At 35.5% G+C, this 15,873-nt stretch overlaps 1 pseudogene; it reads left to right on the forward strand.

The window, feature by feature from the left end:
• The first annotated feature begins 12,836 nt into the window (after positions 1-12,836).
• LOC149211732 (putative protein phosphatase 2C 32 pseudogene) lies at positions 12,837-13,292 on the forward strand (annotated as a pseudogene).
• The last annotated feature ends 2,581 nt before the right edge of the window (positions 13,293-15,873 follow it).

Raw genomic sequence — 15,873 nt, forward strand, 5'->3', positions numbered from 1 at the left:
GCTGGTACATGGCTTTGCATGAAGCTCCCATCGCCCACTGCGTAAGACCGAGAGTCACCCAATCTGAGATATTTTTAAATTTTAAATAAATTTCATAATAGAGTACAATTATTTTATTAAATAAGTATTAGAATATATTAATTTATTATTTTACTTTTACACGTAATTAAATTTAATAATATATAATTAAAATGAATCCATAAAATGTGTAAAATTATTAAGGAAAAATGCTTTAAAACCAGGTCAACATAACATGAACATAAATAACCAGTGCCGTTTACTGACTACTAAACCATGAATAATAATAATATAAAAAATCATTTAAGAATTACCAAAGATCGAGTGGACTTAGAAACGCGAGGAGTGGATTAGAAATCACTCACTATCAAGGTTCGAATTTCAAAATAAACTCATTTGTCAAATGTGGCGGTTTTTACATCTCACTCACGTGTCTTCACACTTTTAACCCAAATGTGACCGTTTTTAGCTATCTTTTTGCAAAATGACATTTGTGTTGTTTTTTGGTTTAATTGTGTAGTGATATTTAAAGTTATTAGTTTGATATATAATTTATTTGCCAAAACAAATAAGTAAAAAGTTAGAGCACTTTGACATTTTTTTCACTTTGCATCATATCAACGAACAAGAATAGAATAGACAGTAGAAAATGGTATTTTATGGTTATTAGTTTTCAAGAGTTTTATTGTCTATGTCATAGTCTCACAAAAGGTTCTAATATGAGCTGCATCCTAAAAATAATGTACATATATTGTAATGTTTGGAATAACAAAACAAAGAAGTGACTAAGTCTAAGGACATGGATTGTAGAGCTAGAAATGGAGAATTCCTGGTAGGGATGATACAATTTATTGTGCAAAAAAAGAAACTTGAACTTGACGATATGCATTAAAGGCTTAGTGGTCCATGAAGTAAAAGGGATGGTATGTGAAATTAAATGGTCTTAGGAAAATATTCAGGTTCATGCATGCTTGAAATAATACAAGGAGCAAAACGGAACAAAAGTTATGGACTGAGTGCAAGAGTAGGGATGCAGTAGTAAGGGAGGGACATGACACTTGTTCCAAAAGAAAGAGAGGCATTTGGAAGAGATGATGTGGATAGAGGACCACATTCAGTTTTAATGCAGACAAAAAAGATAAATATTGTATGATTTCCATTTCCAATTAATGGCTTATGCCACATTGTCATTGTAATAGATATGGATAAATAACAAGTGTAATATGAGTTGTCTTTAATATATCTGTGATGCATTTGTGAACCGATATTTTCCTAATTTATATATTGATTGTGGTTATCATTATGCATGGGCGCATGTGTCCTATGATTCTTTGAAAAAGTAAATAAGTTACTATAGTAAATAATAGTAATGACAGTGTCTGAAGTTCAGACAAAGAAGAGGCCTATAATAGTTTTTCCTAAATGCTTAATGATATCATAAATAATTCAATAAATGAAGTTAAGAACCTCAACAATCTATTCAAATTAAAAAACAAAATCAGTAAGAACAACTGGTTTCTGAGACTCTTTGTATTAATGTATAAATCTATACTAGAGACACTCTGTTTGTATAAAACTTTAGTTGGTCTCAGGGGCTGGCTACCTGAGTCGGTGGGATGGCTCTTGGGAGTTTTGCTACTGATGTGGAAGCTCTGTGTGGTATGTTTCCATCGATTCCACTTCCTTAAGGTCACCTAGGAGGTTGAATCCAATCATAGTAGCCTCTTGCCACATATTTACCCCGGTTGGTCGATTACTTGGGTAGATGTGGGAGGAGGGTGTTATACTATGCTTCCCTCTTAGCCTCTTCTTTCACTCTATCCCTCTCTCACTTCTCTCATTCTCTCTCTCCTCTCTCTCTAACTCCTTCACTCTCTCTCTCTTCTCCCCACTTTTTATCTCTCAATTTCTATTTACATATTCGTATATCTGTCTTTTTCTACTTCTTTCTCTCTCTCTACATATATCCCTCTCTCACCCATCACACTCTCTCTCTCTCCTAGTCCTCTCTCACTCTCTATCTCCACCTCTCTTCCATCTCTTCTTCCACTCTCTCTCCATCTCTATCTCTCTCCACCCTCTCTCCCCCACATATGTGTGTGTGTGTGTGTGTGTTTCTCACTCTCTCTCTTTGTCTCTCTCTTCTTCCCCCTCTCCCCCCTACACCCCTTTCCTCTCAATCTTCTTATTTGTCTCTTCCTCTCTCCACCCCGCTCTCTCTCTCCCCCCCCACCTCTTTTTATCACTCTCCATCCCCTCTCTCTCCCTGCTCCTTCCCTCACTAAGTCTGTACTTCATAACAACTCCCTCACCTCTCCCTCTCTCTCTCTCTCTCTCTTCCCCTCCCCTCTTCTTCTCTCTTTCTATCACTCTCCATCCTTTCTCTATCTCCTCCACCCTCCTCCCTCCCCCTTCCTATATTTATTATCCCTCCCTCCTTACCTTAGTCTACAGTTCACAATAATACCCCCCCACCCTCTCTCTTCTTCCCCTCCCTCCCCCTTCTTCCCCCTCACACCACTTTCCTCCCTATCTTCTACTCTCTCTCTCTCTCTCTCTCCATTTACCTATCTCTCCCCCCGCCTCTCCTTTTATCACTCTCCATCCTCTCTCTCTCCCCCCCTTCCATTATTTCTCTATCCCTCCCTCTCTCACTTAGTGTGTTCTTCACAAAAACCTCCACCTCTCTTTCTCTCTCTCTTTGTTTGTCCTTCTCTATCCCTCCCTCCCTCACTTGCTCCCCCTCTCTCATTCTCTTCTCCCTCCCTCACTTGCTCCCCCTCTTTCATTCTTTTCTCCCTCATGTCATCTCACTATCTCTCACCCTTCCTCTCTCTCCCCCCTCACTCACTCGCACAGTCTCTCTCTCTCTCACCGACACACACACACGTATACACACATTCACAACACCCCCATCCAAATTTGTCTCTCTCTTCCTCCCCATGTCAACCAAAAATATCGTCCTTCCACTCCCTTCCTGACCCTCTTCCCTAATCTCTCACATTTTGACTCTCACACTCTCTCTACCCTCACCATCTCATTCTTTTCCACATCTCCCTTTCTCTCCCTCCTTAGCGCCTTTATCCTTCCCTTTCTCACCCTCCCCTCCTCCTTAAACCCACCACGACCAATTCCCACTAACTCATTCTTCCCCACACCCCGCTCTCTCTCTACCTTTCTCCTTCTTTCTCTCCTTTGGCCCCTATATCCCTCCCTCTTTCACCCTCCCCACCCTACGAAAGCCAGCTCAACGATTTTCCATGTATTAAAGTCACTAGCTACATCAATGTGTGCAAGCTCCTAGTACTAGAAGTGTGCATACATTCTTGACACCAAGAACACACATGCATTATTAATGTACACATATTTTTTGGAATTTAAATATTTGAATTGAGGCTTGTGTGATCCATAATAGTTGAAAGAATAACTTCGGCGTAAATCACATGTAGACAGACATTTGTCGACGCATTTCGAACCAACAAGTGTGGTTCATCGTTAGGACAAGTTGAAGAAACAGATCCAGCTTAGCATGTTAAATAGTCTGAGCAGAGACTCCAACAACGAAATCGACCAATGGCTAATTTTGACCTTAGGACCTAGGTTAAATTATTATTCATTAATTTAATATTATTATTTTTATTATTAATACTAAAATATTTTTAATGGTTAGTTTTAAAAATTTATTTATTATTTTATTAATAATTATATATATATATATGTATGTATATATTAAAGTTATAATATTGGGTTATTAAGATAAAAGTTAGGATTAAAAAATAAATAAAATACTTTTAGTGGTTAGTTTAAGAAGATAATTTACTTATTTATTTAAATTATTTAATAATTATTGTTAATATAATACATATATATATAATAGGTTGTTAAGGACGAGAATAACTTCAATGCTTAGCTTAAAAAGTAATTTATTTATTTATTTATTAATAATCTCATATATATATATATATATATATTTATTATTTATTTATTTATTTTAATTAAAATCATAAAGTTGGGGTTAAAAATATAGATAAATAAAATAATTTAAATGGTTAGTTAGAAAAGGTAATTTATTTAATTTAATTAAATTATTTATTATTATATATTAATAATATAGTCTTAATATAGGTAATTTATTTGTTTAATTAAATTATTTATTAAATATAATTAATATTATATTAATAATATAGTCTTGATATTATTATATTGATAATATAATAATAAAATTGCTCTTCACGATTGGAATTCCTATCTTAAAAAGCTTTATGAATCTCCAAATGTCATGAATAATCTGGAAACCTTTCTCACAGCAAAAGAAGTTTTCTCTTTAAAAGACATTAAGTTTGGGGTTGATCGCCTCGCTAATGGGAAAGCTAAGGACATTGAAGGTTACCAGGTGGAAATCTTAAAAATTGGAGGTCCCGTCCTCATCCCCCACATCCACAAGCTTTTCAATCAAGCAGTCAAGCAAGGGTTCCCTAAACCTTGGACTGAGAGCCTGATTATCCCTATTTTTAAAAGTGGGGATACAAATAACCCCTCTAATTATCGAACAATTATGATCAGCCCTCTCTTAGCCAAGTTATATGGTAGTATTTTGGAAAAGAAGTTAAGAATATGGCTTGAAAGTGAAGGTAAGCGGGCTAAAGGCCAAGCAGGTTTCAGAAGGCATCACTCAACAATAGACCACCTTGTTACACTTAGGATCATTGCAGAGGAATGTCGTAATGATAAATCCAATTTATTTTGTTGCTTTGTGGACTTTAGAAATGCTTTCGATACGGTTCCTGGATACAACCTTTGGAACAGATTAGAAGAGCTAAAGGTTCCTCTCGAGTTGAGAGCTGCCGCTATAAGGTTATATGAGAATGTAATTGCCAAGCTAAAGAGCAATGAGGGGTGGTCGAAAGATATTAAGTGTAGTTAAACAAGGTTGCCCCCTCTCCCCTACCCTATTTGGCATCTACATCGATAAGCTCGAAGGCTATTTAGAGGAAGCAAGATGTGATGGCACGATCTTAGCTGGGATAGTCGTCATCCTTCTTCTTTATGCTGACGATATTGTTCTTTTGGCAAGGTGCCCATCTGATCTTGATAAGCAACTCAGGCTTCTTAATGATTTCTGCTCTACCATGGGTATCACTGTTAACACTGACAAAACAAAAGTTATGATTATCAAATCCAAGAAGGACACTTACGCTAATTTTATGTATGACAATAATAACTTGGAGGAAGTGTATTCTTACAAGTACCTGGGAATTGATATTCATCACAAGCTCAACTGGAACCATAGCATTGAGAAAAGGATTAATGGGGGGTGGAAAGCTTATTTTGGTCTTGAAAATAATTGTAAAATAGCAAACCTCATAATGTGGGATAAAAAGAAGTTCCTCTTTGAAACTTTAGTCACTCTTGTTATCTTATATGGCTGTGAGGTTCGGGGTTGCAGCATCTCCAGAGAATCATGGAGAAAGATTGAATGAATCCAGAAGCGTTTTATAACTTATAACCTGAAAATTAAAAGTAATACACCCTATCCTATTCTCCTTATAGAAGCAGGTCTTTCCCCTATTGAAAGCCTAGTTATGCTTAGGTTTCTGTTGTACAAGCACAAACTCAATAACATAGATGATCATAGACTTCCTAAGCTAGCTTTAAATTCCAGCCAAAACCACCTAAGGCTCAATCGAGGGTGGCATAAAGACACAAGTGCCTGGTTAAACTATTGGGAGATCAACGAAAATGATGCATTGCAAAACATAAATAACATTAAAGATATTGTTACTTCTACGTTCAAAGAAAAAATGTGGTGTGAGAAAGATTTAGCGGCTAAAAGAAAATTAAGTTATTATAAGAAGGTCATCAGCCCCACCCTAGAAGATCAAAAGTATCTCTCTATTTTAACTAGCTCAAAGAAGAAAATTAATATAGCAAAAATTAGAACGAATTCTCATGATCTCTAGAGTGAAACAGGTCGTTGGGCAGTTCCTAAAACGCCATGGATGGAAAGGATCTGCCATATATGTGAGAATAGGAACATCGAGGATGAAAACCACTTCCTCTTAGAGTGCCCCGCGTACAATCACATTAGATCTCAGTTTCACAATCTTTGTTACAACACTGACCTTCCTAGCCTTTTACAATGTCAAAGGTATAGTGACCTCGAGAGGCTTCTCTCCAAGCTTTTTGAGCATAGGAATAAAATTTTAAATCAAAATAAATAATTTGTTTCTTTAGGTCCAATAGACCATTGTTTGGTCTCAGCGGACGTTAATCATCATCATCATCATCATCATATTAGTAGTCAAATTATTATTTATTAATTTAATATTATTATTATTTTTAATATTATTATTATTATTATTATTTATGGAAATAAGTTAAATTAGGTAAAAATATATAGATAAATAAAATACTTTTAATGGTAATTTATTTAATTAAACTAATAAATTACCTATATTAAGACTATATTATTAATATATAATAATAAATAATTTAATTTAATTAAATAAATTACCTTTTCTAACTAACCATTTAAATTATTTTATTTATTTATATTTTTAACCCCAACGTTATGATTTTAATTATATATATATATATATATATATATATATATATATATATATGAGATTATTAATAAATAAATAAATAAATTACTTTTTAAGCTAACCATTGAAATTATTCTCGTCCTTAACAACCTACTATTATATATATATATCACTCAACAACAGACCACCTTGTTACGCTTAGGATCATTGTGGAGGAATGTCGTAATGATAAATCCAATTTATTTTGTTGCTTTGTAGACTTTAGAAAGGCTTTCGATACGGTTCCTAGATACAACCTTTGGAATAGGTTAGAAGAGCTAAAGGTTCCTCTTGAGTTGAGAGCTGCTGTTATAAGGCTATACGAGAATGTAATTGCCAAGCTAAAGAACAATGAGGGGTGGTCAAAAGATATTAAGTGTAACATCGGAGTTAAACAAGGTTGTCCCCTCTCCCCTACCCTATTTGGCATTTACATCGATAAGCTCGAAGGTTATTTAGAAGAAGCAGGATTTGATGGCACAATCTTAGCTGGGATAGTCGTTATCCTTCTTCTCTATGCTGACGATATTGTTCTTTTGGCAAGGTGCCCTTCTGATCTTGATAAGCAACTCAAGCTTCTTAAGGATTTCTGCTCTACCATGGGTATCACTGTTAACACTGACAAAACAAAAGTTATGATTATCAAATCCAAGAAGGACACTTGCGCTAATTTTATGTATGACAATAATAACTTGGAGGAAGTGTATTCTTACAAGTACCTAGGAATTGATATCCATCACAAGCTCAACTGGAACCATAGCATTGAGAAAAGGATCAATGGGGGGTGGAAAGCTTATTTTGGTCTTGAAAATAATTGTAAAACAGCAAACCTCGTAATGTGGGATAAAAAGAAGTTCCTCTTTGAAACTTTAGTCACTCCTGTTATCTTATATGGCTGTGAAGTTTGGGGCTGCAGCATCTCGAGAGAATCATGGAGAAAGATTGAGCAAATCCAGAAGCGTTTTATAACTTATAACCTGAAAATTAAAAGTAATACACCCTATCCTATTCTCCTTATAGAAGCAGGTCTTTCCCCTATTGAGAGCCTAGTTATGCTCAGGTTTCTGTTGTACAAGCACAAGCTCAATAACATAGACGATCATAGACTTCCTAAGCTAGCTTTAAATTCCATCCAAAACCACCTAAGGCTTAACCGAGGATGGCATAAAGACACAAGGGCCTGGTTAAACTATTGGGAGGTCAATGAGAATGATGCTTTGCAAAACATAAATAACATTAAAGATATTGTTTTTTTTTTTGAGTAAAGACTGATCTATTATATTAAAAAAAGAATAAAAAATATGTACAGAGAGGTTTAAACCTCTGAGGGTGCCATGGCCAGCCCTCGATCAAAAAATCTTTGCAGATGATTGTGCTCTCATGGATTACAAAATGCTTGTTCAAAATTTGACACCTGAACATAGCCCTATTAACCCAAAAACTAGACATGACATTACAGCAGTTTCAAAAACAGAGTCCAAAATAAACTCCCAGCTTTTGAGCACGCTGAGAGTTCGCCACGATCGCTGGGAAACCATGAACTGAATCATTTCTCTGAAGCTGAGGGCGCAGGGAAACCAGTCCCATTATCATTAGCTTTGTCCGGGGCTCGCTCCCACGTTATCATAACATTATCTTCTACATCCATTAAACTGACACCCGGAGGGAGCACAGGATACAAGACGCTTTCATACCTATTTGCTGGCTCGCAGGCTATGACATTCTCCTGAGGGGAGTTCCGCTGACCGCCAGCTTCCGCTTGACCAACCTCTTCGTATGCCGCCGCCGAGCCCTTGAGAGTATCTACCGCCAAGCTGCTCAGGGAGGCACTGATGTCCTGAGAAGGTGGCTGATCCTCTGGTTCTTCCTTTGAACTAGATGACTCGTCGTCTTCTTCCGAGAAAATGACCGTCAGAAGTGCAGAGATAAGCGGCCTGTGACGCTTGCTTCTGAATTTGAATCTTGCTGTGTGCAGCGAATTGTACAGAGAAGGACCAGACTCTTCTGAGGGAGGACTGGAAGGCGAGGCAATACTTAACGGGGATATACGACGAGGAGCAGGGCTTCCCCTACTCCCTTGCCCTCCTCGGGAGCCTGTGTTGCTTCCTCTCCGAGGAATGTCGCGACGACGGGGGGCCATGGAAGGATCAATTAACAGATTACAAACACCCAAAGACTGGGGATGAGGGATGAACAACACACAGGTTAAATCAATTCTGAGTGGGTACCTAACGTTAACTGGAAATACCCTGACTCTGTGGACGCAAGCAAAAGACCAGACCCACAGACAAAGACAATGCCCCACCCCGACCAAGAGAATCCTGTTTTCAACCCAAACACCTGCAACAACAGAAGCAACTGACCTGAATTTTGCAAAAGAAATGCCGGAAACTAACCTGAGACAGTAAATACAGAAGGCAAAGACTGGCTTGAGATACCCAACCCCGACGCAAGGATACCAACTATAAAACCGCAGGCTGAGCAACAGGGGGATGTTAAGCTTCCATGGCCGCTTCCTCTGAGACCAGGACCCCCAAATAAAACCTTTGCAAGCCAAGAGCAGATGAACCTCGACCTTTCCAGAACGAGCCAGAGCAATGAAAACCCACAGAATGAGCGCCATACTGATATCCCTCCTCCTCGTACCTCGATCGCGTGCCAGCTTTAATGCGCCTTCAATACCCGCATTAAACCACCTACATTCTTCTCTGTCATCGCCAGCTGCCCTCTGCGCATGCATGGCATTAATTCCTCAGGTTGCCACCCGCATCCGGGTAACATTAAAGATATTGTTACTTCTAAGTTCAAAGAAAAATTGTGGTGTGAGAAAGATTTAGCATCTAAAAGAAAATTAAGTTATTATAAGAAGGTCATCAACCCCACCCTTAAAGATCAAAAGTATCTCTCTATTTTAACTAGCTCAAAGAAGAAAATTAATATAGCAAAGATTAGAACGAATTCTCATGAGCTCCATAGTGAAACAAGTCGTTGGGCAGTTCCTAAAACGCCATGGATGGAAAGGATCTGCCATATTTGTGAGAATAGGAGCATCGAGGATGAAAACCGCTTCCTCTTAGAGTGCCCTGCATACAACCACATTAGATCTCAATTTCACAATCTTTGTTACAATACTAACCTTCCTAGCCTTTTACAATGCCAAAATTATAGTGAACTCCGGAGGCTTCTCTCCAAGCTTTTTGAGCATAGGAATAAAATCTTAAATCAAAATAAATAAGTTGTCTATTTAGGTCCGATAGATCATTATTTGGTCTCAGAGGACATTAACCATCATCATCATCATCATCATCATCATATATTATATTAACAATAATTATTAAATAATTTAAATAAATAAGTAAATTATCTTCTTAAACTAACCACTAAAAGTATTTTATTTATTTTTTAACCCTAACTTTTATCTTAATAACCTAATATTATAACTTTAATATATATATAAATATTAATAAATTAATTAATTAATTTTTAAAACTAACCATTAAAAATATTTTATGTATTAATATTAAAAATAATAATACTAAATTAATGAATAATAATTTAACGTGGGTCCTAAGGTCAAAATTAGCCGTTGGTCGATTTAGCTGTTGGAGTCTCTGCTCAGACTATTTAACATGCTACGCTGATCTGTTTCTTCAACTTGTCATGACGATGAATCACACTTGTTGGTTCGAAACGCGTCCACAAATGTCTGTCTACATGTGATTTATGCCGAAGTTATTCTTTCAAATTTAAATATTTCTGAGTAGGAATCCAACATGCACGAAAACTTGGTTAATTCAGATATAGATTCATGATCATGAATCTAGTGGTTTGGACTGCAAAAACATACAAACATCAATTTTTGAAATATACCCATAGAGAGTCTACTATCTATCTCTCTATCCCTTGTTTATTTTTGAAATTAATAGGTCAAAATCTTAAAATACATCCCTAGTGTATTTCTCTTATGACTTATAAGGGTGTTGATTGTTTGGAAAAAAATTATATGGTGCACTAGAGGACTTTAAGACCTATAATGTAAAAAGAGAAGGGATGTTTGATAACAGTAAGACCATTTTAAGTTGTACTAATAGAGGGCCTTATAATTTCAAAGATATAATGACTTCCATAAATTAAAAATATATAAAATTAAGATTGCAAATTTAGTTATGCAAAAGAACAATATGTTTTCTACAACTCCACAAGCTTTTTAAGTTGTACTAATAGAGGGCCTTATAATTTCAAAGATATAATGACTTCCATAAATTAAAAATATATAAAATTAAGATTGCAAATTTAGTTATGCAAAAGAACAATATGTTTTCTACAACTCCACAAGCTTTTTTACCAAGATTCCATCATTTAGATACTCAATCGCTAGAAAAATAGAAACATGTGGATTATATTTTGTATAAAAAATAATATATACCAGTTTAGAAAACTCAAATTTCACATAATTCCTATAAATAAAAATTATATTCTTGAAAAGCCAATTCTAATAAATTTGACAATTTATATATATATATAGGATTACATCTCTAATTATCTTTCGAAATTAACATATTGTTATTTTACTAATTTTATATTGCAACACATCATCAAAAAGCATCATTAACTTACATCAACTCTATTATTAAACTTTAATAATAAAATATAATATTATTAAAAAATCTTAATAGGAATACAATTACTAAATTTTAAACCATTTTGGGAAAAAAAACGATTTCTGCAGCTTCCAGAAAATTCTGGAAACACTCTTCTAACCAATACGGCTTACCGAGACTAAATTCACGCTGGCTAATGATATAATAAAGCATGTCAGAATTAGAAAGTTCATTGATTGATGTCCATATTATATCATTTCTAGACTTTGAGCGCACTTGGCAAGTAGACTTGGACATCGTCACTATATTGGAAAATACCAAGTTCGCGAATCAATAGTGTATAACACCTGTGGTGGACGTACCCGCCTAACCCTGGCATCCATTACCATTCCCAACGGCCCACCCCCTTAGACTTTGGTATCAGTAACAATTCTGGAGTCCAGAATGAAGAAAGGATCTATTTTTGCACGAGGTTATGAACGAAGATGAGAAGCGATATGCCAAGTGGAACATGTCTGCCTTGTCATGTCATGGATGGACGGCGGAGGTCGCTGCCATTATCGTCAGGGCGTTAAATGATATAGAATTTTTCAATCATGAGGAACATAGACGTTTGTAGTAAGTGGATAATTGACTGGGCACATGCTGAATAATTGAAAACTCGACTTTTTCCAAAATCTCGTCTCATATGAAACGATTGAACGCGATAAGAATGCTGGAATCATCTATGTTTAACAGGTTCGGAGAGACATATTCAACTGAATTGAAACAAGAGAAGAGTTCATTTATTTATCACCGTTGCAGAGATCCTGTGATAGGGCAACAACAATACAAAGGTTTCCGAAGGTATCAACAAAGTGAACCATCATCGCCAGCAGATCCACTGATTGTTAACATGGCTTGCATTGTAGCAGCGAATTCTCCCTCTATACACAATTCTGGTATTGAGATATGGGCAGCTTCCCCAAGGAATCATGGTTTCCAGACGCCCAGGAGCAGCGGCATCCACGCAAATTGTGTGGGGTCTCAGCTGAGGCCTGTTTTAACCATCAAGAACGAAAATATGCTGTGGATCGAGAGCGGGGATAGCTCGGCCAAGAGGCCTTTCCCTTCTTGTGTCAATGTCTCGGAGGATAATGGTTCGAATGTCCGCAAGTTCCCTTTGCCAGCTCTCAAAAGGAAACGACCGCAGAGGCTGGATATTCCGCTGCAGCTGTCGGGCCTAAACGCGCCGTGCCCGGCAGTGGGGCAGCCTAAGGAGGTGAATGAGGAGGGTACTCAATATGCAGTTTCGCGCAGAAAAGGTCGGCGAGAATTCATGGAGGATACCCACAAAGCCATTGTCAATGTTCTCGGTGATTCCAGAGAGGCCTTTTTTGGTGTGTTCGATGGTCATGGTGGTCAGAAAGCTGCAGCTTTCACTGCCGAAAATCTTGGGCAGAGTATTGTGGACGCTATGCTCAGCATGGAAGATGAAACCGAGGACTTTCTTGAGCAGGCCGTTAAAGCTGGATACTTAACAACAGATGCTGAGTTTTTGAAGCAGGAGGTTGGCAGCGGTACTGCTTGTGTGACCGCTCTGATTAAAGGTGGTAACTAAGTGGTTTCCAATGCTGGGGATTGTCGAGCAGTTATGAGCAGAGAGGGCGCTGCTGCAGCCCTTACATGTGATCATCGAGCTGGAAAGGAGGACGAGCGACAACGGATAGAAAATTTGGGTGGAATTGTGGAGCTCCGCCATGGAGTTTCGCAAGTTCAGGGATCTCTGGCTGTATCTAGGGCAATAGGGGATTCACACTTGAAAGAATGGATAACCGCTGAACCAGAGACGAGAAAGATTGAAATTACATCTGATTGTGAGTTTTTAATTTTGTCATCAGATGGGATCTGGAATAAAGTAAGTAATCAGGAAGCAGTGGATATTGCCAGGCCTTTCTGCGTCGAGAAGCAACCTAATCTTTTACCATTAGCAGGAGGTCCTATGGTTGCTTGCAAAAAGCTTGTAGAAGTAGCAGTAACCAGAAAATCTCAAGATGATATTAGTGTGATGATAGTACAACTGCCACATTTTTGCATGAAAGAGATTTAGACAGTGTGAGGTGAGCCGAGCGGAGGGATACCATCAACAGAGTAGACTAGTTACACCCAGCTGACCCAACATGGGTGTTGCAGACATTAAAACGACCACACCATGTACACTTGTTAAACAAGTAGTGGGAAGGATGGGAGACAACCACATCCATTTTTGTCAAGTCCCTCAGAATACCGGGTCCAATCCCTTTTCACTTTTCACCAACTTGTTTAAGTTTCTCAAGGCAAGGCCATAAGAATTTACTACTGCATTTGACGTATACATCTAACATCATATAAAAATATTTGGTGGCAGTAATAATTATATGTTGTTATGGGGTAGGTCTAGTCAATGTAGTTTCAATTTTACTTTGAAACTACTTCAAAAGAAATTGTTGTTGAAGGCATAACAGTTAGTGAATGGAATAAGTTTTAGTGAGTATGATGGGATTTGGAGTTTGCATATATTACTAATATTAATTTTTCAATGTGGATTGAAACAAGCAAGTGAATTAGGTAGAAAGAAGATTACACTTTAGAATAAGTTTCAGTAAATATGGTCCATAATCCAAGGAGTTAGAATCTAAAAATTTTATCAATATGAATTTTTATTTGGAATAATATTAGTTTTTTGCAATTATTGTTATAATGTAATATATTTCACTACATTAAATCACAAGTATTAAGACATTGTTTCAAATCCCTTGATTTACCATCTGCTACAACCATTGTGAGTATTTAAAATTAATCTTTAATAAAAAAGTGAAAAAATATTAAACTTTTTTTAAACATAAGTTACATTTTATATATTAAATATTTTCTATATATAATTTTACTCTTAATCAAACAATTATGTCATATTAATAAATATGAAATTTAATATTTTTAAAATAAATTTAATATTTTAAAATGTAGACAAAGTAATGAAAATTGTAATAGTTAACTTAGATATTATAATATTATAATTCTTAAAACCTAAAATATAATTTTCCAAAATTCATCCAATATTATATTCTTAAAACCGAAAATATAATTTTCCGAAATTCATTAATGGGAGGATAAACTCCATTACTATAATTTTCCGAAATTCATTAATGGGAGGATAAACTCCATTACTATTATTATTTAGAATTTGTTTTATTTTTATTTAAAAAATTTATAATAAATTTATATGATTTTAATATGAAAAATTTATCTCTGTTTGGGTAGTTTATTTTTCTTTTGCCCATACAGTAAGGTGATGAGTATATTGTTAAGTCACTTCATGAAAGATTTGTATGAGCTTTTTTGGTGATTTTGAGGGCTTAGATGTTCTCTATATCCAGATTTGAAATTTTGTGGGAAAAATTTCAAACATATTAAGAACTGACGTGGCCCAAGCCAAAAAAAAATCTTTGAGTGATTTTGAGAATCTAAATGCTCCCTATATCAAAATTTCTCAATCTAAACATAATTTGACAAAAAGACTGACAAAAAAACTCTTGTGATATTTAAATGAGAAAATCACAAAACTCAAACTTACCATTCCAAAAAAATCCCCACTAAATTTATGACAAAATGAACCAAAAAAATATTATAAAAAAAAACAAAACCATCTCACAATCATACTGCTCTATACTTTTCACTCTAATAAAAAAAATCGACATATATTTAATAAAAAACCATCCAAGTGAATGCAAATTGATCAATGAAAGCAAGAAGAAAACACAACACATATTAGAAGCTGGACAAAGTGGAACAAGTTTTAATTACCTTCAACGAGATTAGGAAAACATTCAATTTATTGGAGCAACTGGCACTCGTCAAACACGACAAAATTGAAGCTAAAACATAAATAAATAAATAAATAAGAAACTCATTAACAAATCAACCTTTCGCGAGTCCAACGGATTGGTTTTCCGTTTATTATATAAACAGTTTCCGTTTATTATATGCAAGAAATTTTGAAATGTTGCTCATTATAAGAAATAATGAGTCAACGGGATTGTTGTTTCTTTTATGGTATAAAAAGTTAACATGAATTTAATGATGCAACAAACTTTAAAATATTGTCAACTCGGGCACTTGGAATAATAGGCTCAGGGTTTTCGAAGTAGGACTGTCCACCGTACCATTCAGAATAAAAAGAGACTGTATTTTCTTTTCTGTATGGTCACGACGTAGTAAGCTTTGCTCATCAAGAATACATATAAAATTGGAATTTGTGTACATATGTTTAGAAATAAAATTATTAGATATTAGAAGAATATTGTCAGAGGCAATCACTCGACATTTAATTATATAAAGGAATTGCAATAGATGTATATGTTTATGGTTAGACTTAAAATTATTATATTTATATTTATTGATATAGTTCATATATGTTAATTAGTTTATATTAATAATATTATTAAATATGGCTGTGTTATATTTTAATGTTAATTTTACAAAAATAGTTTTTATGATTATTGAGTTTAATCATGGTTGAAGAGTGTTGATCATTATTGATCATATTAGAGCATATAGATGTTGACAATGGTTGATATTGACCATTGTTGACCATATTTAAACATATTTAATGTTGACCATATTCAATAGTGGTTGATAATGGTTGATGGTGA

This window comes from Pinus tabuliformis, chromosome 1_1, assembly GCF_031772625.1.
Source record: "Pinus tabuliformis cultivar Carrire ecotype Pingquan chromosome 1_1, CPIR1, whole genome shotgun sequence".
Lineage (NCBI taxonomy): Eukaryota > Viridiplantae > Streptophyta > Pinopsida > Pinales > Pinaceae > Pinus > Pinus tabuliformis.